The sequence below is a fragment of the Erythrolamprus reginae genome, chromosome 2 (genome assembly GCF_031021105.1).
Source record: "Erythrolamprus reginae isolate rEryReg1 chromosome 2, rEryReg1.hap1, whole genome shotgun sequence".
In the NCBI taxonomy this organism is placed as follows: Eukaryota; Metazoa; Chordata; class Lepidosauria; order Squamata; family Dipsadidae; genus Erythrolamprus; species Erythrolamprus reginae.
In genome coordinates this window covers 27,545,260-27,568,785 of record NC_091951.1, presented here as the reverse complement: position 1 = coordinate 27,568,785, position 23,526 = coordinate 27,545,260, and the positions used below count along the sequence as shown (strand labels likewise).

The 23,526-nt window shown below is 42.0% G+C and overlaps 1 protein-coding gene across 2 annotated transcripts in view; it reads left to right on the top strand.

Moving 5' to 3' along the window:
- Positions 1 to 2,611: 2,611 nt before the first annotated feature.
- LOC139163009 (tenascin-X-like) overlaps positions 2,612 to 23,526 on the top strand; it is a 178,364-nt gene continuing 157,449 nt past the window's right edge. The window contains exon 1 of one of the 2 annotated variants that reach the window (XM_070743897.1): positions 2,612 to 2,740. The gene's annotated coding sequence lies outside the window, so the exon portion shown is untranslated. The remainder of the gene's footprint in view (positions 2,741 to 23,526) is intronic. The other variant, XM_070743898.1, reaches the window with a different exon arrangement.

The following is a 23,526-nucleotide window of genomic DNA, read 5'->3' as shown; positions in this document are numbered from 1 at the left end:
ATTTGTTTATTTGTTTATTTGTTTACTTACTTACTTACTTACTTACTTACTTACTTACTTACTTACTTACTTACTTACTTACTTACTTATCCTTCTATGCCGCCCAGTCCAAAAAAAAATTAGAGGGAACGTTGGTTCCAGTATCTCAGGGGTTGCCGCAAAGAAGAGGGAATCAACCTATTCTCCAAAGCAACAAAGCAACAAGAAGCAATGGGTGGAAACTAATCAAGATAGAAGCGATTTAGAGCTAAGGAGAAATTTCCTGACAATTAGAAGAATTAATCAGTAGGACAACATTGCCTCTGCAAGTAGTGAATGCTACAGCACTGGACGTTTTAAAACTAAAAAGAGATTGGATAATAATTTGTCTAAAGGTTTTCTGCCTAGGCAGAGGGTTGGACTTGAAGACCTCCAAGGTCCCTTCCAACTCTGTTATTCTATTCTATATTTGTAATTAGATTAATCTCTTACAAGCTTAATGGTCTCGGGTCTTCAGAAAGGCTTCTCCCAACATACTTTCAATGATCTTGTGTCTCTCATCATCATCATCACCACCACCACAACAACAACAACAACAACACAATAGAGTTGGAAGGGATCTTGAAGGTCTTTTAGTCCAACCCCCTGCTTAGGCAGGAGAACCTACACTATTTCAGACAAATGGTTATCCAACATTTTCTTTAAAACCTCCAGTGTTGGAACATTCACAACTTCTGGAGGCAAGCTGTTCCTCTGGTTAATTGCTCTAAGTGTCAGGAAATTTTTCCTTAGTTCTAAGTTACTTCTCTCCTTGTTCAGTTTCCACCCATTGCTTTTTGTTCTACCCTCAGGTGCCTTGGAGAATAGGTTGACTTCAAGGGGTAGATGCTAGTCCTCTGACTGAATTGTGCTGAACAGGGCAGAATGAATTCAGTGGAACAACTTGCCTCTGAAAGTTGTGAATGCTACAGAATGGACATTTTAAAGAATAGATTAGATAACCATTTGTCTAAAATGCTACAGGGTTTCCTGCCTAAGAGGGGGTTGGATTTGATGACTTCCAAGGTTCCCCCCAACTCCGTTATTCTGAACCAAAGTTTTGATAGATGCATCGGACCAGAATATTTCCAGGACCGCCTTCTACCGCACAAATCCCAGCGACCAGTTAGGTCCCACAGAGTTGGCCTTCTCCGGGTCCCGTCGACTAAACAATGTCATTTGGCGGGACCCAGGAGAAGAGCCTTCTCTGTGGCAGCCCCAACCCTCTGGAAACAACTCCCCCAAGATATCAGAATTGCCCCCACCTTCCTTGCCTTTCGTAAGCTCCTTAAAACCCACTTTTGTCATCAGGCATGGGGGAATTGAGATATTCCCTTCCCCCTAGGCTTATAAAATTCATGCATGGTATGTCTGTATGTATGATTGGTTTCTTAAATTGGGGTTTTTTACATTACTTTTTGTTCTGTCGGGCTCTCTGGTAGAATCCTCCCAAAAATTCACAGGTACAAATTTCAGACACACACGCGTTTGAAAATTCAAAACAATGTTCTTTATAATGAAAATTCACTTAAACCAAGCCCTCTTTTGGTATAGCAAAGAGCACTCGTCTCCAAACAAACTGGTAATTTATACAAGTCCCTTATCAGTCCTGTGATACTTAGCTTGCAGCTGTGAGGCAATTCAAAGTCCTTCTTTCACAAAGTGAAACACACTTTGCTCTGGGTTAGTTTCAAAGCGGGGAAAAATCAGCACACAAAAAGTCAAAGTCAGTAAAGCAGTCATGAAACACAACGATCAGATAATCCTCCACAATGGCCAAACCCACAGGCTGCTCTTTATAGCAGCCTCACTAATTACCACAGCCCCACCCAACCACAGGTGGCCTCATTTTCTTTGATAATAATCTCTCAGTTGTTGTTGCCTATGCATCGCTCTCCGCATGCGTGGCTGTATCATTAACTCTTGTTCTGAATCCAAGGAGGAGCTAGATAATTGATCTCCTTCTGGGCTGTCTGCCACACTCTCCTCCTCCCTGTCACTCATGTCTTCTTGGTCAGAGGAGCCTTCATCAGCAGTTTCCACCGGGGGCAAAACAGGCCTGCAGCATGTGGATGTCTCCCCCACACCCACAGTCCTTGGGGCAGGAGCTGGGCCAGAGCTAACCACAACACCTTTTAATATTAGATTTGTTCATATTGTCTTTTTACTGTTGTTATCTGCCCCGAGTCTGCGGAGAGGGGCGGCATACAAATCTAATTAATAAATAAATAAATAGACCACAGTTCAGAGTCTGGATACAAGGTTGAAGGGCCATAGAGGAGAATAACAAAGCAAAACAAAAAAAAGGCTGAGAGTGTTGGAAGAAGAGGCCTTCCCAAGCATCCTCCTTCCTCCAGTGCCAAGATGGTTATCAGCCATTCCCATTTATGACCTCATGGCAATTGTGTCAGACGCTGGCTGATTCCAAAGCAAGGAGGGAGTGAATGAGTTAGGGGTGTGGGTTTGTATGTGTGTGTTACACTCACACGCACACATTTGCGAGGCACATATGCTTGCTCTCAAGCCAGGGCTGCTCTGAAGCCAGGAAATCCGATGGCCAGAAGGTTGTCTCCTCCTCTCTCCAGGGCAGAGACCTCGTAGGGAGACAGAGGGAGAGAGAACGAAGGAGGGAAAGACTGCTGAGAGGCAGCAGAAGCAAGGGCGAGTGATTGAACACGGCTGTTCTCTCCTCCAGCCTGAACACACAGGACAACTTTTGCAAGTAAGATGGGAAAAGTGCAGGGTGTGGATACCACGGTGGGTGGGTGACAAAAAAAAATCCCATTTCACTATAAAGGAGGTGACTTGCAAAGGGTCATTATGGGGATTTTTTTGTGGGGTAAAGTGGCGACTTCTTGTACACAATGGGACATGCCCCAAAATGTTGAAAAGATATTGTAAAGTGTTGATGGGGTAAGATCAAGACCCAGAGAGGGAGATCCAGATGTTTGAGGCACAGATGTTATCTCTCTTCCTTTCTTTTCTGTAATCAAAGTGACATTTCATAGAAACATAGAAACATAGAAGTCTGACGGCAGAAAAAGACCTCATGGTCCATCTAGTCTGCCCTTATACTATTTTCTGTATTTTATCTTAGGATGGATATATGTTTATCCCAGGCATGTTTAAATTCAGTTACTGTGGATTTATCTACCACGTCTGCTGGAAGTTTGTTCCAAGGATCTACTACTCTTTCAGTAAAATAATATTTTCTCATGTTGCTTTTGATCTTTCCCCCAACTAACTTCAGATTGTGTCCCCTTGTTCTTGTGTTCACTTTCCTATTAAAAACACTTCCCTCCTGGACCTTATTTAACCCTTTAATATATTTAAATGTTTCGATCATGTCCCCCCTTTTCCTTCTGTCCTCCAGACTATACAGATTGAGTTCATTAAGTCTTTCTGTGTGTTTGTGGAGAGAGAGAGAGAGAGAAAGAGAACTAAATTAGGATGATGGATAGAGAAAATGTTTGAATGAGAGGAGGTGAAGAGGGACAGTGAAAATGAGCCCAGGGAAAGGAAGTTTTATAGGCTCCCTGAAAAAAAATTCCACCTGGGATACCTGATCGAGCATAAAGATAGCCTGAGGAACTGCCAGATTATAAAATATGTTAATCTAGGGTAGGTGATCTTTGAAATTAGTTAGACACATGGATGGAGAACATTAGATGTTTTGAAGGTGTCTGCAGTCCTAACTGCCAGATTTGACAAAATTGAACGGGTCCAAAGACGGGCTACAAGAATGGTGGAAGGTCTTAAGCATAAAACGTATCAGGAAAGACTTAATGAACTCAATCTGTATAGTCTGGAGGACAGAAGGAAAAGGGGGGACATGATCGAAACATTTAAATATGTTAAAGGGTTAAATAAGGTCCAGGAGGGAAGTGTTTTTAATAGGAAAGTGAACACAAGAACAAGGGGGCACAATCTGAAGTTAGTTGGGCGGAAGATCAAAAGCAACATGAGAAAATATTACTTTACTGAAAGAGTAGTAGATCCTTGGAACAAACTTCCAGCAGACGTGGTTGGTAAATCCACGGTAACTGAATTTAAACATGCCTGGAATAAACATATATCCATTGTAAGATAAAATACAGGAAATAGTATAAGGGCAGACTAGATGGACCATGAGGTCTTTTTCTGCCGTCAGTCTTCTATGTTTCTATGTTTCTATTACAAGATACCTTAATCTAGTGTAGGTGATCTTTGAAATTAGTTAGACACGTAGATGGAGAACATTAGACGTTTCGAAGGTGTTTGTAGTCCTAACTGCCAAATTACAAGATACCTTAATCTAATGTAGGTAATCTTTGAAATCAGTTAGACATGTGGATGGAGAACATTAGATGTTCTGAAGGTGTCCCAAAGTAGTTCAGAATTGAACTGGTTCTACTTGGGAAATGAGTGACATGTTCGGAGTGTCCCAAAATTTGAGGGACTGCCACAGAGAAGAGTATTCTACAAAGCACCTGAAGGAAAGACAAGAAGTAATGGATGGGAACTAATTATGGAGAGATCCACCCTAGTAATAAGGAGAAATTTCCTGACAGTGAGAACAATTAATCAAAGGAACAGCTCGCCTGCAGAAGTTGTGGATGCTCCATCAGTGGAGATTTTTAAGAAGAGATTGGACAACCATTTGTCTGAAATGGTTTAGGATCTCCTGCATGAACAAGAGGTTGGACTAGAAGACCTCCAAAATCCCTTTCAATTCTGTTGTTATTCTGTTGTTCAGTTATATTGACTTTCCAGGCACTTCCAAGAACATCTAACTTGTAGGCAGATTTAATCTCAAAGGTGTTTTTTTAAAATGTTCTTTTGATTCAGATTAAATAAAATAATCTAATTAGTGGGGTCAGACAGACAGGAAAAAAGAACAGACACAAAGTGTAAGATGTTTTGTAGCAATTGACAGTACTTATTTATCCGATATTGTACTGTATAAATATGAGCAGTTATGAGTTACAAAGATAGCTCAATATCAGAAGTAATAATAATATAATAAAACAGGGTTGGAAATTGTATGGCAGCATCTTTTCAAATGAACACACTTAATTCAAAGGCATAAGATTTCATGACTTTTAGTAAGGAAATGTGAGGTTGCTGGTGGCAGCTGCTGTCTTTGAACAAAACGTATTAATATTATTGGCCTGAAAAATGCTATCAAACTCCCACTGCGTTATTGCTACCCTGGCTCTCCTACAAATGTAGCTAAACCAGTAAATTTTCTTGGATGGATTGAACAGAGTTATAAACAGGAAAGGGAGGAGAAGGAAGATCAATGTGAATATAATATAGTCTACCCAAGTAGCAAGGGATGTGGTGGCTCAGTGGCTAAGACGCTGAGCTTGTTGATCAGAAAAATTGGCAGTTCTGCGGTTCGAATCCCTAGCTCTGTGTAATGGAGTGAGCTCCCATTACTTGTCCCAGCTTCTGACAACCCAGCAGTTCGAAACCATGTAAAATGCAAGTAGAAAAATAGGGACCACCTTGGTAGGAAGGTAACAGCGTTCTATGGACCTTCAGCATTTAGTCATGCTAGCCACATGACCACGGAGATATCTTTGGACAGTGCTGGCTCTTCGTCTTTGAAATGGAGATGAGCACCGCCCCCTAGAGTTGGGAACGGCTAGCACTTATGTGTGAAGGGAATTTTTACATTTGTTCCAGTAGCAATTTCCTCTGCCCCACTGAGTTTTAAAAAAACATGATAGAAGAATACTACCATATAAGTTGGAAAGAGAGAAGAGGGGAAAATAGATGAAGGTGGATAAGTGAATTACTGTTTATCAAACTTGGCAACTTCAACTTTACTAACTTCCTAGAGTTCTCCAGTCAGTCTATCCATGCTGGTTGGTTGGCTGGGGAATTCTGGGAGCAGAAGTCCATATATTTTAAAAGTTGCCAAATTTGAGAAAACAACAAGTTAGATAGACCAGCATGCAATAGATAGAACAATGAGGGATCCTAGCTGCTATCTGAGCTTCTTTGGTTTTCTGTAGTCATTTCATTATCTGAGCTTGGTAACATTGTCAATGCTAGTCAGTAGATCACCAAAGACCCCGTTTAAGTATTGCCCACAAGATCATACGCTGCAACGTCCTTCCGGTCAACGACTACTTCAGCTTCAACAGCAACAACACAAGAGCACGCAACAGATTCAAACTTAATATTAATCGCTCCAAACTTGACTGTAAAAAATATGACTTTAACAATCGAGTTGTTGAAGCGTGGAACTCATTACCAGACTCAATAGTGTCAACCCCCAACCCCCAACATTTCTCCCTTAGACTCTCCACGATTGACCTCTCCAGGTTCCTAAGAGGCCAGTAAGGGGCGTACATAAGTGCACTGATGTGCCTATCGTCCCCTGTCCAATTGTCTTTCCTTATCCCTTATATCATATATATTCTTTCCTTCCCATCTACTTCTCTTCTTTTACTTCCTATCTTTATATATATTACTTAATGTCTATTCTCTTTCATATGTATTGTATATTGGACAAAGAATAAATAAATAAATAAATAAATATATTCTTCTTTATAGATAGAACGGTATTTCCTAAGTCCTTTTCTTCATCACCCAAAATCACTGATCAAAAAGTCTCCGGTTTGATTGGGTAAAGGATTTGAATGTTGTCACCCCAAAGGAAAATTAATATTACCTCCTTTGGGAGAATTTACTTGGGAAGCACTGAGGTAGAGGACAGCAGAGGAAAATGACAGGCAGTGGCTTAGGAGGGCAGAAATAGGGGAACAGTATGTATGACTCCAAATCCCATCATTTATTTATTTTATTTGACTTCTATGCCACCCAACCCTAAAGGACTCAGGGCGGCTTACAACAATACAAAAATTACAAACAACAGCAGCAGTAAAAAGAAGTCAAGAAAAAAAATGAATTGCTAAAATCCTGATTAGAACTAAAGACAATTCGGTAGCATACATACAAGTCATTCAAACCAATTCAGACATATGGGCAAGCTAGTGGTTGAGTTAGGGCCCCCAGGCCACAGATCCCTGACCATAGATCAGAGGGCCACAAAAAGATAAATTGAGGAAGAGATAGAGAGCCACCAGTAAGGAGAAAAAGTGAAGAGCGCTAAATAAGATTTCCAAGATACGATATTTTAAAGGCGGAACAAGGCAGGGGGAGAAAGGTTGCAAAATTAATTGCAAAAGGAAGCAGAATATGTGAGAAGTTTTACCTGAATGTGGATCAGTTAATAACTCAAAAAAGATAATCAAAATCTAGGAAAATGACATATCAAGGGGATGGAGAAGGAATTACTATCTGTATTAATTTGTGGTTTGCAATAAGACTTGACCAGGTCTCACAAAAGTGAGTAAACTTCCTCTTAGCAACAAGTCCCAGAGTCCCCGGAGAGGGGCGGCATACAAATCTAAATAATAAATAAATAACAAATAAATAAATAGTACTGTGTTCAGTTCTGGAGACCTCACCTACAAAAAGATATTGACAAAATTGAACGGGTCCAAAGATGGGCTACAAGAATGGTGGAAGGTCTTAAACATAAAACGTATCAGGAAAGACTTAATGAACTCAATCTGTATAGTCTGGAGGACAGAAGGAAAAGGGGAGACATGATCGAAACATTTAAATATGTTAAATGGTTAAATAAGGTCCAGGAGGGAAGTATTTTTAATAGGAAAGTGAACACAAGAACAAGGGGACACAATCTGAAGTTAGTTGGGGGAAAGATCAAAAGAGTAGTAGATTACTGAAAGAGTAGTAGATCCTTGGAACAAACTTCCAGCAGACGTGGTAGATAAATCCACAGTAACTGAATTTAAGCATGCCTGAGATAAACATATATCCATCCTAAGATAAAATACAGAAAATAGTATAAGGGCAGACTAGATGGACCATGAGGTCTTTTTCTGCCATTAGTCTTCTATATTTCTATGTTTCTAATAATAGATCTGGTAATAACAGTCCACAACTCTCCATTGATGACAGTAACTTGCTGCTTGTATCCTTAAGATTTTTATTAATATTGATTGTTTCCTCATTGCTTATTTGACTCCTATAATCATTAAGTGTTGTATTTCATGATTCTTGACAAATGTATATTTTCTTTATGTATACTGAGAGCATATGCACCAAGACAAATTCCTTGTATGCAGGGATGGGCAGCAGGACGGGGCGGAACACAGTTCCACCGGTGGAAATGAAGATGTGTGCACAGCTCCAGCTGACCGGTGGCAGTCACTTCCTGGATTGCCGGGCTCGGCTCAGCTCTCCTTTTCCCCCCTGCTGCTGCTGCTGTGTTTGCGCTCCTTGCTTTTTTCCTCTTTCCTCCTTCCTGGCCTTGGATGAGCTTCCCTCTCTCCTGCCGGGCTCCCCATCAGCCTCACGCAACCACCTCCTGCCTGAGGTGTAAGCAGAAGGCGTGGGTGGAAGAAAGAAAGAAAGAAAGAAAGAAAATGGATAAGATTGCAGTTGTAGTCTCATTATTTGGCCAAATCAATTTAGCCAGAATTGCTTTCCAGGGTGATCTGACCCCCTTAAACAAATGTATACTCGCCGCTGCCCGCATTTATGCTTCTGGCAGCACCCGTTCGCCTAGCTACCCAGCCTGAGGCAGGGGGGTGGGCAAACCAGGACGGAGAGCGCAGGAAATGCGAAGCAAATTGTCACCCTAGCAAGCGACACTGATAAGGTTGTAAGTCAAGGACTTAACAGTTCACTTGAACGATGATGATCGTTCAAGCCACTCCCACCTGGCCACATGGTCGGCTTCCTTTGTCCCTGGTGTGATCACGCTCCTTTAGACAGGTAACCATGGAGGAGCTGTTTAGGGATGCGATTGTCTGGCATCCTAGCAACATGACCTGCCCAGTATGTCTGGGCTTTCATCAGCAGGGTGGGAATTGATGGCAGGCCTGCTCCGGAGAGGACCTCAGTGTCCGGCACCTTATCCTGCCACCAGATCCTCAGAAATCTACGGAGGCAGGTCATGTGGAAGTGGTTCAATTGCCTAGTTAGCATGTCTCCTGTATACAGTCCAAGTCTCACTGGCATACGACAGGGTAGTTAGTACTACTCCCAAGGAACTGTTCTGGAAGGCATCTGACAGCATGACTGAAAACATTATACTGAACAAGATCGGTGCCCACACATGCCCTTGCTTGATGACATTTGTGACAGAAAAGGCCTCTGAAGCTTCTCCATTGTCAAGCACATGGGCGATTATACCGTCGTAAAATTGATGTACCATCAGGATGAAGGAGCTTTGTAGCAAGGCTTATTCCACATTGGTCCCACGCGTTGGTGGTGAATCTGCCAAATGCAAAGCTAGCTTTGGCGATTCTGCAGTTGACCTCAAAGTCAATTGTCACTGCACGGGAGAGGGTGCTGCCAAGGTATGTAAATTGGTCCACTGCTTGTAGCTTTTGTTCCTCTGCTGTGATGGTGGGCTCTTGGTATTTGGCTTTCAGAGCTGGCTGATGCATCACTTTGGTCTTCTTTATGTTGATAAGGAGACCAAAATTGTCGCATGCTGCTGAAAAATTATCCTCACTGGCTTGTATTTCCTGCTCTGATCCAGGACTCAGGGCACAGTCGTCAACAAAGAGGAGGTCACATAGCACAGTCTCCTTTATCTTGGTGACAGCCTGGAGTCGCAGATTGAACAGTTTCCCATTGGTCCTGTATCTCAGGCTAACTCCCAAGGAACTGTTCTGGAAGGCATCTGACAGCATGACTGAAAACATTATACTGAACAAGATTGATGCCAACAGGCACTCTTGTTTGACACCATTTGTGACGGAAAAGGCCTCTTAAGCTTCTCCATTGTCCAGCACATGGGCCATCATACCATCGTGAAATTGATGTACCATCAGGATGAATTTATCAGGGGACCCAGATTTTGACATGATGCGCCACAGGCCTTCACGACTGACAGTGCCAAAAGCCTTAGTGAGATCCATGAAGGTGGTGTACAATTTACGATTGTGCTCTAACGCTTCTCTTGGAGCTGTCAGGCTGCAAAGATCATGTCCACAGTACCACACTTTTTGCGGAAACTGCACTGTGCTTCAGGTAATAGAACCTGTTCCAGGTGGTCAGTCAGGCGGTTCAGCAACACTTGTGCAAGGTTCTTGCTTGCAATGGAAAGCAGTGATATTCCTCTATGATTATCACAGACTTGTTGCTTCCCTTTCCTCTTGTAGAGGTGTATGATAGACACATCTTTCAGTACCTGAGGAATGGTTTCTTGATTCCAGAAAGACTGAAACAGCTGAGTGAGTTTGTCGGCAAGCACCGCACCACCAGTCTACGGAGAGGGGCGGCATACAAATCTAATAAATAAATAAATAAATAAATCCTTATAGATCTCTGCTGGTATCGTCGATCCACAGCTGACATTGCAACATCATCTTTCGGCTGTGGCGAGGGGGGCGTCTGCCCAGGTTCGCCTGGTGCACCAGTTGCGGCCGTATTTGGACAGGGAGTCACTGCTCACAGTCGCTCATGCCTTCATCACCTAGAGGTTCGATTACTGCAATGCTCTCTACAGGGGGCTACCTTTGAAAAGTGTTTGGAAACTTCAGATCGTGCAGAACGCAGCTGCGGGAGCCATCGTGGGGCTTCCAAGATTCGCTCACGTTTCTTCAACACTCCGTGGCCTGCATTGGCTGCCGATCAGTTTCCGGTCACAATTCAAAGTGTTGGTCATGACCTTTAAAGCCCTACATGGCATTGGACCAGACTACCTCCGGAACCGCCTGCTACCACACGAATCCCAGCGACCGATAAGGTCCCACAGAGTTGGCCTTTTCCGGGTCCCTTCGACTAAACAATGTCGTTTGGTGGGCCCCAGGGGAAGAGCCTTCTCTGTGGCAGCCCTAGCCCTCTGGAACCAACTCCACCCGGAGATTAGAACTGCCCCCACCCTCCCTGTCTTTCGTAAACTACTCAAGAATCACTTATACCGCCAGGCATGGGGGAGTTGAGATATTCCTTCCCTCTAGGCCATTACAATTTATGCATGGTATGTTTGTGTGTATGTTTGGTTGTATAATAAGGGTTTTTAGTTGTTTTAGTATTGGATTGTTACATGCTGTTTTTATCATGGTTGTTAGCCGCCCCGAGTCTACGGAGAGGGGCAGCATACAAATCCAATAAATAATAATAATAATAATAATAATAATAATAATAATAATAATCGTATCAAATCCTGAAGCCTTGCCACTGGATGCTGGTTGATTGCCTGTAGGGTTTCAGTCTTTGATGTTGGGGAGTCCAAACTGTGGTTGATATCCACCTGGGGCATTCTGGTGATCGCTGGTCACGCGGAGCTGCTCAAACAACCACACCAGTAGCAGCGGCAACAGGGAACCCTTGCCTGGATGGATGGACAGATGGATGAATGGACCGATGGACGGATGGATAGATGGACAGATGCAGGAGTGGGCTACTGCCCCAACAGGGCTGGAACGGAGTGGGGTAGGGAAAATGGAGCTCCACCCAAGAGCACCCAATTTGCACTGAAAGATGTTGAAAGAAAATGCATAAGCCACACTCACAGTGTAGTAGTAAAAAAATTGGTAGCTGTTCTGGTACAAGCTCACCAATAGGAATACACAAATGTGATCACATGTAGAACTACATTACCCAGAGTGCAATTTCACTACATTTCCCCTAATGCAATATCCAACTATCTCTGTCTCTGGGGACAGCACAGTAGCCCTTCACTGGACAGATGGATGGATGATAGATAGATGATAGACAGACAGACAGACAGTCAGACAGAAGAGAGAGAGAGAGAGATTTTAATTGCAATAATAAAAACTAATACAAATGAAGCTGGCTGGGGAATTTTGTGAGATGTCCACCAGTCTTAAAGTTGGTAATGTTGAGAAACCCTGCTCCAGAGTATTCTTTTAAAAATGCTTTAAAAATGTATACCATGAGTACTGTATACATTTGTTTAAGGGGGTAAGGTCACCCTTGAAAGCAATTCTGGCTAAATTGATTTGGCCAAAATAATGAGACTACAACTGCAATCTTATTCATTATCTTTCTTTCTTTCTTTCTTTCTTTCTTTCTTTCTTTCTTTCTTTCTTCTTTCTTTCTTTCTTTCTGTTCTTTCTTTCTGTCTGTCTGTTCTTTCTTTCTTTCTGTCTGTTCTTTCTTTCTTTCTTTTTCTTTCTTTCTTTCTTTCTTTCTTTCTCTCTCTCTCTCTCTCTCTCTCCCTCCCTCCCTCTCCTCCCCCTCCTCTTTCTCTCTCTCTCACACACACATTTTTAAAAACAAAATGACGCACAATGGAAGGATTTGAACTTGGAAGTGATGTTTAGCCAGCCAGGTTGCTGATAAAGAGGAAAGCGTGCTGGGTGGATCTGCATGGTTTGAATGGGATCAGCCTTCAGGTTCCTTGGCAACGACCACCACCATTTCCCAATTGAAATATCAAGAGTTTCCTTGCTAAGAGCTTGCTTCTAACCACACCCCTCGCTATGAACATTCCTCTTTCAATCTTTGCATAGAGAGGTTAGTAAACTAATAAATCAAATCAAATCAAATCAAATTGTTCTAGTATTTGAAGCAGAACAAAGTAGAAGATCGTGAATTCTAGTTCTAGGTATGTTTACCTCCTTGAGTTATTTATAAGATTAATAGAAGTGGAATATCTGCCTGCCTGCCTGCCTGCCTGCCTGCCTGCCTGCCTGCCTGCCTGCCTGCCTGCCTGCCTGCCTGCCTGCCTGCCTGCCTGCCTGCCTGCCTGCCTGCCTGCCTGCCTGCCTGCCTACCTACCTACCTACCTACCTACCTACCTATCTATCTATCTATCTATCTATCTATCTATCTATCTATCTATCTCTCTATCTATCTGCTAACTGCCCAGAAACTTAATGCTGCTAACTACCTCCACAGGTGAATCATTAATACGTAGAAAGAACAGTCTGTTGCTGTATATATTGATCATTGTTGCTGTCAATGACTACTTCAGCTTCAACCGCAACAACACAAGAGCACGCAACAGATTCAAACTTAATATTAACTGCTGCAAACTTGACTGTAAAAAATATGACTTTAACAATCGAGTTGTCGAAGCGTGGAACTCGTTACCGGACTCAATAGTGTCAACCCCTAACCCCCAACATTTCTCCCTTAGACTATCCACATTTGACCTCTCCAGGTTCCTAAGAGGTCAGTAAGGGGCGTACATAAGTGCACCGGTGTGCCTTTCGTCCCTTGTCCAATTGTCTTTCCTTTATCTCATATATCATATATATTTTCTTCCTTTCATATATCTTCTCCTCTATCTTATATTTTTCTTTATATATAATATCTCATGTCTATTCTCTTCTATGTATTGTGTATTGGACAAAATAAAAATAAATAAATAAATAAATAAATAAATAAATAAATAAAAGCAGACCAGCAATTCCAGATTTAACCAATGCTGGATGACTACTTTAGTTTGATTGAATTTAGCTTATTTGATTGGATACGGTCGCCTTCTCTGGACAACCTTGCTTCAACAGAGTCGGCTGGGGCGAGTCCATCTGAGGTCTGGCCTTTTGAATGTGAGCCAAGAAGACAGGAAGGGTTGGGGGGGGAACTCTGTTGGAGGAGAGAGGGGCAAGACAGAAACCTTGTTTGTATGTATACATAGGTGCGGGGCATTGGCCAGGCCTCTCAGTTTTCTACGGAAATGGCATTGAAAGAGAGATTCTCTGTATTACTTGCTGTATTTGGAACGAGCTCAGCAGGCAAAGGAACAGCCTTGAAGGATGGCTAGGATTGGAGAGAAGATGCTTTCTCAAGAAAGGAAGCTTCTTTTGAACGAGAACTAGTTTTGATGGAGCCAGCTTGGCTGTGGTGAAGGTGGCAGACTAAAAACCAGGTGACTGTGAGTTCTAGCACCACCTTAGGCGTGGGAAAAAAAGATTGGATGACTTTGGGAATCCTCAATCTGAGTATTGTATTGGCAGTTCTGTGTTAGCAAATACTTCAGAAGAGAAGGATTTAGGGGTAGTGATTTCTGACAGTCTCAAAATGGGTGAACAGTGCAGTCAGGCGGTAGGGAAAGCAAGTAGGATGCTTGGCTGCATAGCTAGAGGTATAACAAGCAGGAAGAGGGAGATTATGATCCCGCTATATAGAGCACTGGTGAGACCACATTTGGAATACTGTGTTCAGTTCTGGAGACCTCACCTACAAAAAGATATTGACAAAATTGAACGGGTCCAAAGACGGGCTACAAGAATGGTGGAAGGTCTTAAGCATAAAATGTATCAGGAAAGACTTAATGAACTCAATCTGTATAGTCTGGAGGACAGAAGGAAAAGGGGGGACATGATCGAAACATTTAACTATGTGAAAGGGTTAAATAAGGTTCAGGAGGGAAGTGTTTTTAATAGGAAAGTGAACACAAGAACAAGGGGACACAATCTGAAGTTAGTTGGGGGAAAGATCAAAAGCAACATGAGAAAATATTATTTTACTGAAAGAGTAGTAGATCCTTGGAACAAACTTCCAGCAGACGTGGTAGATAAATCCACAGTAACTGAATTTAAACATGCCTGGGATAAACATATATCCATCCTAAGATAAAATACAGAAAATAGTATAAGGGCAGACTAGATGGACCATGAGGTCTTTTTCTGCCGTCAGTCTTCTATGTTTCTATGTTTCTATCACTCTCCTTCAATCCAGCACATCTCATCGGGTTATTGTTGTGGGTAACATAGGAGAAGGAAGGAGTACTATGTGTACCATGTTTTGCAGGGAGACGGAACCGACTAGGTGGTTCCGCCCCAAACGCCTGATGGACCTAGAGGGCTTTCAGAGGGCGTTTGGGATTCTACCAGATTCACTCGTTCACAGTTCGGCAGAGTCTCTTGCCGTGACCTGGAATAGGGCTGCGACGGAGGCTCTTGACCGGATTGCGCTGTAGCGACCTCTCTGTGGCACTAGACCCCGGAGAGCTCCTTGGTTCACCGCAGAACTCCAGGAGTTGAAACGCCAGAAGAGACGTCTAGAGAAGTGGTGGAGGAAAAGTAAATCCGAGTCCGATCGAACACTTGTAAGAACTCATATTAAGACTTATAAAGTGGTGCTCAAGGTGGCAAGATGCGCATACCATGCCGCCTTGATTGCATCAGCAGAATCTCGACCCGCCACTCTGTTTAGGGTGACCCGCTCCTTTCTTAACCAGGGGGGAGTTGGAGAGCGCTTGCAGAGCAGTGCTGAGGATTTTAATACGTTTTTTGCTGATAAAATTGCTCGGATCTGGATGGACCTTGACTCCGATTGGATAGCAGGGTCGGCTGACAATAAGTCAGTCAAGGTGACTGGAGCCTGTCCTTGTCCAACTGTCTGGGAGGAGTTTGATCTGGTGACACCTGATGAAGTGGACAAGGCCGTTGGAGCTCTGAGTTCTGCCACCTGTTTACTGGATCCATGTCCCTCTTGGCTGGTTTTGGCCAGCAGAGAGGTGACCCGGAGCTTGGACCAGGAGATTGTCAATGCTTCTTTGAGGAGGGGGTCCTTTCCAGCTCCCTACAAGGAGGCCCTTGTGTGGCCACTCCTCAAGAAGCCTTCCCTGGGCCCAGCCATACTTAACAACTATCGTCCAGTCTCCAACCTTCCCTTTATGAGGAAGGTTGTCGAGAAGGTGGTGGCACTCCAGCTCCAGTGGTCCTTGGAAGAAGCCGATTATCTAGGCCCTCAACAGTCAGGATTCAGGCCCGGTTACAGCACGGAAACTGCTTTGGTCGCTCTGATGGATGATCTCTGGCAGGCCTGGGACAGGGGTTTATCCTCTGTTCTGGTGCTTCTTGACCTCTCAGCGGCTTTCAATACCATTGACCATGGTATCCTTCTTCACCAACTGGAGGGGTTGGGAGTGGGAGGCACTGCTCTTCAGTGGTTCTCCTCCTACCTCTCCGGTCTGTCGCAGTCAGTGTTAGTGGGGGGTTAGAGGTCAACTTCTAGGTCTCTCCCTTGTGGGGTGCCTCAGGGGTCGGTCCTCTCCCACTTACTATTTAACATCTACATGAAACCGCTGGGTGAGATCATCCAAGGGCATGGGGTGAGGTATCATCAATATGCTGATGATACCCAGTTATACATCTCCACCCTGTGTCCAGAAGCAGAAATTCGTTGAGTCTGCCCCATTTTTACGATTTTTCTTGCCCCATTTGTTGAGTGCAATCATTTGCAGTTATAATAATAATAATAATAATAATAATAATAATAATAATAATAGGATTTGTATGCTGTCCCTCTCTGTGGACTCGGGGCGGCTCATAACATGTCAACAATAAAACATGTACAAAATACAATTGGATGCAATTAATATAAATAGTTAGTCTAACACATTATAAAAGTTAAATATCAAAAATCATTCACTCAAATACAACCCAAGCATACTAAGCATTCAGTGGCCAGAGGCTGGGATCTAATGACTCCAAATCTGGTGGTATAAATAAGTTTGTAATTTCTTATGAAAGGCAAAGAAGGCTGGGGCAGTACGAATCTCTGGGGGAACTGATTCCAGCGGGCCGGGCTCCCCACAGAGAACGCTCTTTGCCTAGGCCCCACCAAGTGACATTGTCTAATTGACGGGACCTGGAGAAAGCCAACTCTGTGGGACCTAACCGGATGCTGGGATTCATGTGACAGAAGTTGTTAAATTAATAACACAATTGTTAGGTAAACCTGGCTTCCCCATTGATTTTGCTTGTCAGAAGGTTCACAAAAGTGTATCACATGATTCTGGGACACTGCAACTGTCATAAACATGAACCAAAAATCACATGACTTGGAGCCAAATGCGCGCACAGCCCTTCCAGGGAGGCGTTGAGCTTCTACCCTTTGATTTTGGAGGCGGCCTCTCCCGCAGCTGCAGCACCCCGCCCGGCTGGAGTTTCCCTGGCAGCGGCAGCAGGTGAGTTTTGGGGCCTGGCAGCGGGTGTCCCAGCTGCCTAACCTCCATCCCGGCCCAGCCAGCGGGCCAGTGCCAGCCCCACGCCCATGCCCAGCGCAGCGCAGCGTCAATCAATTCACTAATTGAGGAGTACCTGTATACGTTTAAGAGCTATTGCTATTGCTATCCAGAGAGCACCAAGTTGCCTGTCTCTGCTATAAATACTTAAAGTTGGCGGGGATGGATTCTTATTGTTTGTTTGTATTTATTTATTTGTTTATTTGTTTATTTGTTTATTTGTTTATTTGTTTATTTGTTTATTTGTTTATTTGTTTATTTGTTTATTTGTTTGTTTGTTTGTTTGTTTGTTTGTTTGTTTATTCGTTCGTTCGTTCGTTCGTTCGTTCGTTCGTTCATTCATTCATTCATTCATTCATTCATTTATTTATTTATTGGATTTGTATGCCGCCCCTCTCCGTAGACCCGGGGCGGCTAACAACAATGATAAAAACAGCATGTAACAATCCAATCCAATACTAAAATAACTAAAAAAAAAACTTATTATAAAAACCAAACATACATACAGACATACCATGCATAAATTGTAAAGGCCTAGGAGGAAAGAATATCTCAGTTCCCCCATGCCTGACGGCAGAGGTGGGTTTTAAGAAGTTTACGAAAGGCGAGGAGGGTGGGGGCAATTCTAATCTCTGGGAGGGAGTCGGTTCCAAAGGGCCGGGGCCGCCACAGAGAAGGCTCTTCCCCTGGGTCCCGCAGTAATTTAGGAATATTGCTCGTTCCTATCGTCTTCTGCATCATGGAGGTTGCTGGCTTGCAAGAATATGCGGAATTTAGACATATACGATGTCCACGGCTCCGTATCAGGATTGTAGAAAGCGGGTGCCTGAGCCATAACCGAGTTCATGTTGCTCGGCGGCAGTTCGACCTCCTCACCGCCACTGTAAAATCAGTGCACTGGAGACAGCTTCAGTTGCAGAACGATTTATTCATAGTAAGGAGTGTATCAATCAATAACCTCTCGGTGACTCCGAAATCCCAACAAGGGCAACGGCTAGTCCGTATCCCGTTTTTTAACGCGGGAACTACTTTAGATAGCTGTTCAGTTTTGGCGGCATTCAGGCTAGTCGCGTCTGAGCCAATCAGCAACTTGCTTACTTTCTCTCAGTCAGACATAACACTATTCATCTCCCCTAACACAATTTTTCCACTCACATATTTCTTCTCTAACTAAGCCTTCTTGAAAGCCATCTGTGGCAACGACTATCAGAGCAAATTCCATACATTGATTTGACATGGGCTCAGTAAATAGTTTACTTTTTGTTTGTGCAAACTATCATCCCCATCAGTTATGGATCATGTGCCAAGTTTTTTTTTAATGTTATGCATGACAAAAGATAGATTTTTCTTTCCTTGCACGCTCTTCGTAACTTCCCCCAAAGCCCAGATCACATCATCCTCTGGTCAGGCTGAAAAAACAGCAAGGATCTTTTCAAAGAATGGAATGCACATATTTCCTCATTAAAATGAAAGTTGTAATATAAATACAACTTGTGTGATAAAAATGCTATTTCATGGGCTATTAAAAAAAAAAATTGTGGCCTTAATAAACTGGTTATATCCTATGGGGAGTGTAAGATTTAATTTTTCCTCAATTCAATCCAGTCCTGGTCAATTTCACTATTCCTAATGTTATGAGAAGATGAAGGGGAAAAAAATTATATAGACAAATCCAGAGGATTTGTACAATCATACTAATCAGTTTAAGATGCGGTTTTGGAAAATGTTAGCCACACAGGGAGAATTTTCCCCAAGAATGTCATTTCGTGGGCCTGAACTCTCCTCCTCACTTCACTCCAGTGATCACACATAAACTACTAACATGGACACACATGTTTGTGGTAAAAGTCACAACCCCCAGGGAAAAGAGCCTGTGAGGCAGGACTAAAGCAAATATCAGTGACAATTAAAAAAAAATTATGCCTGTTTGTTTGTTTGCTTGCTTGTTTGTTTCTTTATATTTATTTGTAAAATTCATTAGCCAAATATTTGGTTAATATTCCAAAATTTGTTACATAAATCTATGTGTGTTAGCTGCCTTGAGTTACTTATACAAATTCATTCATTCATTCATTCATTCTTTCTTTCTTTCTTTCTTTCTTTCATTCATTCATTCATTCTTTCATTCATACATTCATTCATTCATTCATTCATTCTTTCTTTCTTTCTTTCTTTCTTTCTTTCTTTCATTCATTCATTCTTTCTTTCTTTCTTTCTTTTATTCATTCATTCATTCTTTCTTTCTTTTTTTCTTTCTTTCTTTCATTCATTCATTCTTTCTTTCTTTCTTTCTTTCTTTCATTCTTTCTTTCTTTCATTCATTCTTTCTTTCTTTCATTCATTCATTCATTCTTTCATTCATTCTTTCTTTTGTTCATTCATTCTTTTTTTCTTTCATTCATTCATTCATTCATTTCACTTTTATCCTGCTTTTATAAGTAACCCTTTCCTCCTTTTAAACCCGCAACAACGATCCTGTGAGGTGGGTAGGGCTGAGAGAAAACAACTGGCCCAAAGTCACCCAGCCAACTTTCATGTCTAAGGCAGGACTAGAACTCAAAAGTCCCTGGTTTTTAGGCCAACACCTTAACCTTTAGACCAAACTGTCTCCCTTATTTAAATAAATAAATATTTACATTAAAATAAATAAGTAACTTTTTTGCTGCCTTGTGATATTTATAAAGTAACAAAGGTGGGATAAAAGAAATCTAATGCGTTTCAAAAATTCCTACTTCTCACTCAAAATAGAATAGAATTAGAATAGAATAGAAGAATAGAATAGAATATAATTTTTTATTGGCCAAGTGTGATTGGACACACAAGGAATTTGTCTTGGTGCAGATGCTCTCAGCGTACATAAAAGAAAAAGATACATTTGTCAAGAATTATGTGGTACAACACTTAATGATTGTCATAGGGGTCAAATAAGCAATGGGGAAACAATCAATATTAATAAAAATCTTAGGATACAAGCAACAAGTTACAGTCATACAGTCCTACGTGGGATGAAAAGGATGATAGGAATGATGAGAAAAACTAGTAGAATAGAAGTGCAGATTTAGTAAAGTCTGACAGTGTTGAGGGAATTATTTGTTTAGTAGAGTGATGGTGTCGGAAAAAAACTGTTCTTGTGTCTAGTTGTCTTGGTGTGCAGTGCTCTGTAGTGACGTTTTGAGGGTAGGAGTTGAAACAGTTTATGTCCAGGATGTGAGGGGTCAGTAAATATTTTCCCTGCCCTCTTTTTGACTCGTGCAGTACAGTATACAGGTCCTCAATGGAAGGCAGGTTGGCAGCAATTGTTTTTTCTGCAGTTCTGATTGTCCTCTGAAGTCTGTGTCGGTCCTGTTGGGTTGCAGCACCAAACCAGACAGTTATAGAGGTGCAGATGACAGACTCAATGATTCCTCTGTAAGGGGATTTAATGCCAGCTGAGAGTTATTTTAGTACTTTCAAGTTTCTCCACAGACCCCCACTAACTACTAGGCCAGGGGTCCCCAAACTTGGCAATTTTAAGACTTGTGGACTTCAATTCCCAGAACTGAAGGTCTTCAATTCAATACAGATTTAAGACCTGTGGACTTCAATGCCCAGAACTGAAGGTCTTCAATTCAAAACAGATTTAAGACCTGTGGACTTCAATGCCCAGAACTGAAGGTATTCAATTCAAAACAGATTTAAGACCTGTGGACTTCAATTCCCAGAACTGAAGGTCTTCAATTCTTCCATTCAATACAGAAGTCTTCAAACTTGGCAACTTTAAGACTTGTGGACTTCAATGCCCAGAATTCACCAGCGACTGGAGAATTCTGGGCATTGAAGTCCACAAGTCTTAAAGTTGCCAAGTTTGAAGACCTCTGTACTAGGCCATTTATTTTAATGGAGAACTATGGGGGAGGGGAGATGAAGGAAAAAGTACTGCATATACAACCCTCGGTTATGCTATATTTTATGAGATTGAACTCATTTATAAATTTATGAAAGCATGCTGGGTCTTGCTAAGAACAGCTGAGGTCTTTAAAGAGAAAGGTGTAAAGGTCACACTTTTTCCTTTTCCTTTTGGGAGAAGGATGAGAAGTGTCCTAAATTCAGTTTAAAACTGAGAGAGGGAGAGAGGGAGGGGAGAGAGAGAGGGAAGGAGAGTGAAAGCTCGATTACTGCAACACTCTCTACATGGGGCTACCTTTGAAAAGTGTTTGGAAACTTCAGATCGTGCAGAACGCAGCCGCGAGAACTATCATGGGGCTTCCCAAATTCGCCCATGTTTCGACAACACTCTGTGGTCTGCACTGGCTGCCGATCAGTTTCCGGTCACAATTCAAAGTGTTGGTAATGACCTTTAAAGCCCTACATGGCATTGGACCCAAATAACTCCGGAACTGCCTTCTACCACACAAAAATCCCAGCGGCCGATAAGGTCCCACAGAGTTGGCCTTCTCCGGGTCCCGTCGACCAAACAATGTCGTTTGGCGGTCCCCAGGGTAAGAACCTTCTCTGTGGTGGCCCCAGCCCTCTGGAATCAACTCCCCCCGGAGATTAGAATGGCCCCCACCCTCCTTGTCTTTTGCAAATTACTCAAGACCCACCTATATCGCCAGGCATGGGGGAACTGAGACATCTCCCCCAGGCTTTTATATTTTATGCTTGGTATGTATGTGTTGTATGGTTTTAATTGCTGGGGTTTTATATATCTTTTCTTTTAATATTAGATTTGTGTCACTGTTATATTGTTTTTATTATTGTTGTGAGCCGTCCCAAGTCTTCGGAGAGGGGCGGCATATAAATCTAAATTATTATTATTATTATTATTATTATTATTATTATTATTATTATTATTATCTAATATGATTTGATTGCTTATTATTACCCAGACTATCATTACGTGTTGTAGCAATAGCAATAGCATTTAGACTTATAGACGAGTTCGTAGTGCTTTTACAACCCTCTCTAAGCCTTTTACAGAATCAGCATATTGCTCCCAACAATCTGGATCCTCATTTTACCCACCTTGGAAGGATGGAAGGCTGAGTCAACCTTGAGCCCATAGTGAGATCTGAACTGCTGAACTACAGCTAGCAGTTAGCTGAAGTAGCCAGTAGTGCTGCACTCTAACCACTGCGCCACCCTCAGCTCTTGTACCTTATAATATATTTTCTTTCATGTACACTGAGGGCCTATGCACCAAAGACAAATTCCTTGTGTGTCCAATCACACTGGGCCAATAAAGAATTCTGTTCTATATTCTATTCTATCGGCGTGGAATCCAGATTGAAGCTGGGTTCGCTTTGATCTGAAGGGCAGCCTTAGCGTTGACTGTTTATGAGCTCTTAATCAAGAGAGCTCTGTTTTCCTGAGTCAAAGAACTGCTTACAGCCGAATTAAGATGGACTGCCTGTTTAATTTGGATCCGGGAATCCATGCTTTTGCGCATATTGCTTGGATAAACACAAGATTTTGTTTTGCTTCCAAGTGATGGGGCAGGAAGCCCAAAGCAAAAATGGGGTACTTGACAGCGTTGCTGGAAGATTACAAGATGCAGGCCAATGACCGCCGATACGCACTGGTGTGCGTAAATATGGAGGTAGCATTAATCACAACATTCTGGCCACCACCGTGACTTTTTCTGACCATACTTTGTAAACAGTCCTGGTCAAAGAATTGGAACCTGTTTCGTTGGTGGTTTCTTAAAAAAAATTGTGCACTCTTGTTCTTGTTCTTCTTTTGTTTTAATTAAAAAAATATTATTTTTTCTCCACAGTTTTCATACACACATCAATGCACATAACTTAGAATATATCAATAATATAAACAATTATACATTTTTTAATGTATTTTTTCTGTTTAAGCCATTTGTACCAACTTTCCCATACTTTGTAAAATTCGGATTTGTCTTTTTCCAAAGTCATTTTATACATTTTTAGGCGCTGCTAAAGATTTTATGTATTTTATGATCGAAACGTTTAAATATGTTAAAGGGTTAAATAAGGTCCCGGAGGGAAGTGTTTTTAATAGGAAAGTGAACACAAGAACAAGGGGACACAATCTGAAGTTAGTTGGGGGAAAGATCAAAAGCAACGTGAGAAAATATTATTTTACTGAAAGAGTAGTAGATCCTTGGAACAAACTTCCAGCAGACGTGGTTGGTAAATCCACAGTAACTGAATTTAAACATGCCTGGGATAAACATATATCCATCCTAAGATAAAATACAGGAAATAGTATAAGGGCAGACTAGATGGACTATGAGGTCTTTTTCTGCCGTCAGTCTTCTATGTTTCTATGTTTCTATTATGTAGCTCAATAATAGCCATCTATTGACATGTATACATAATATGAGTTTTTTTTACTGTAGGATTATGTAACCATGTACAGTAATGGTTTGCAAGATACTTTTCCCTTTTAGGTCTTAGAACTGAAACCCCACCTCTGCCGTCAGGCATGGGGGAACTGAGACATCTCCCCTTGTCTATGTAGCTGTATGTATGATATGTTTGTGCGTATGCTTTTTTATATACTGGGGTTTTTAG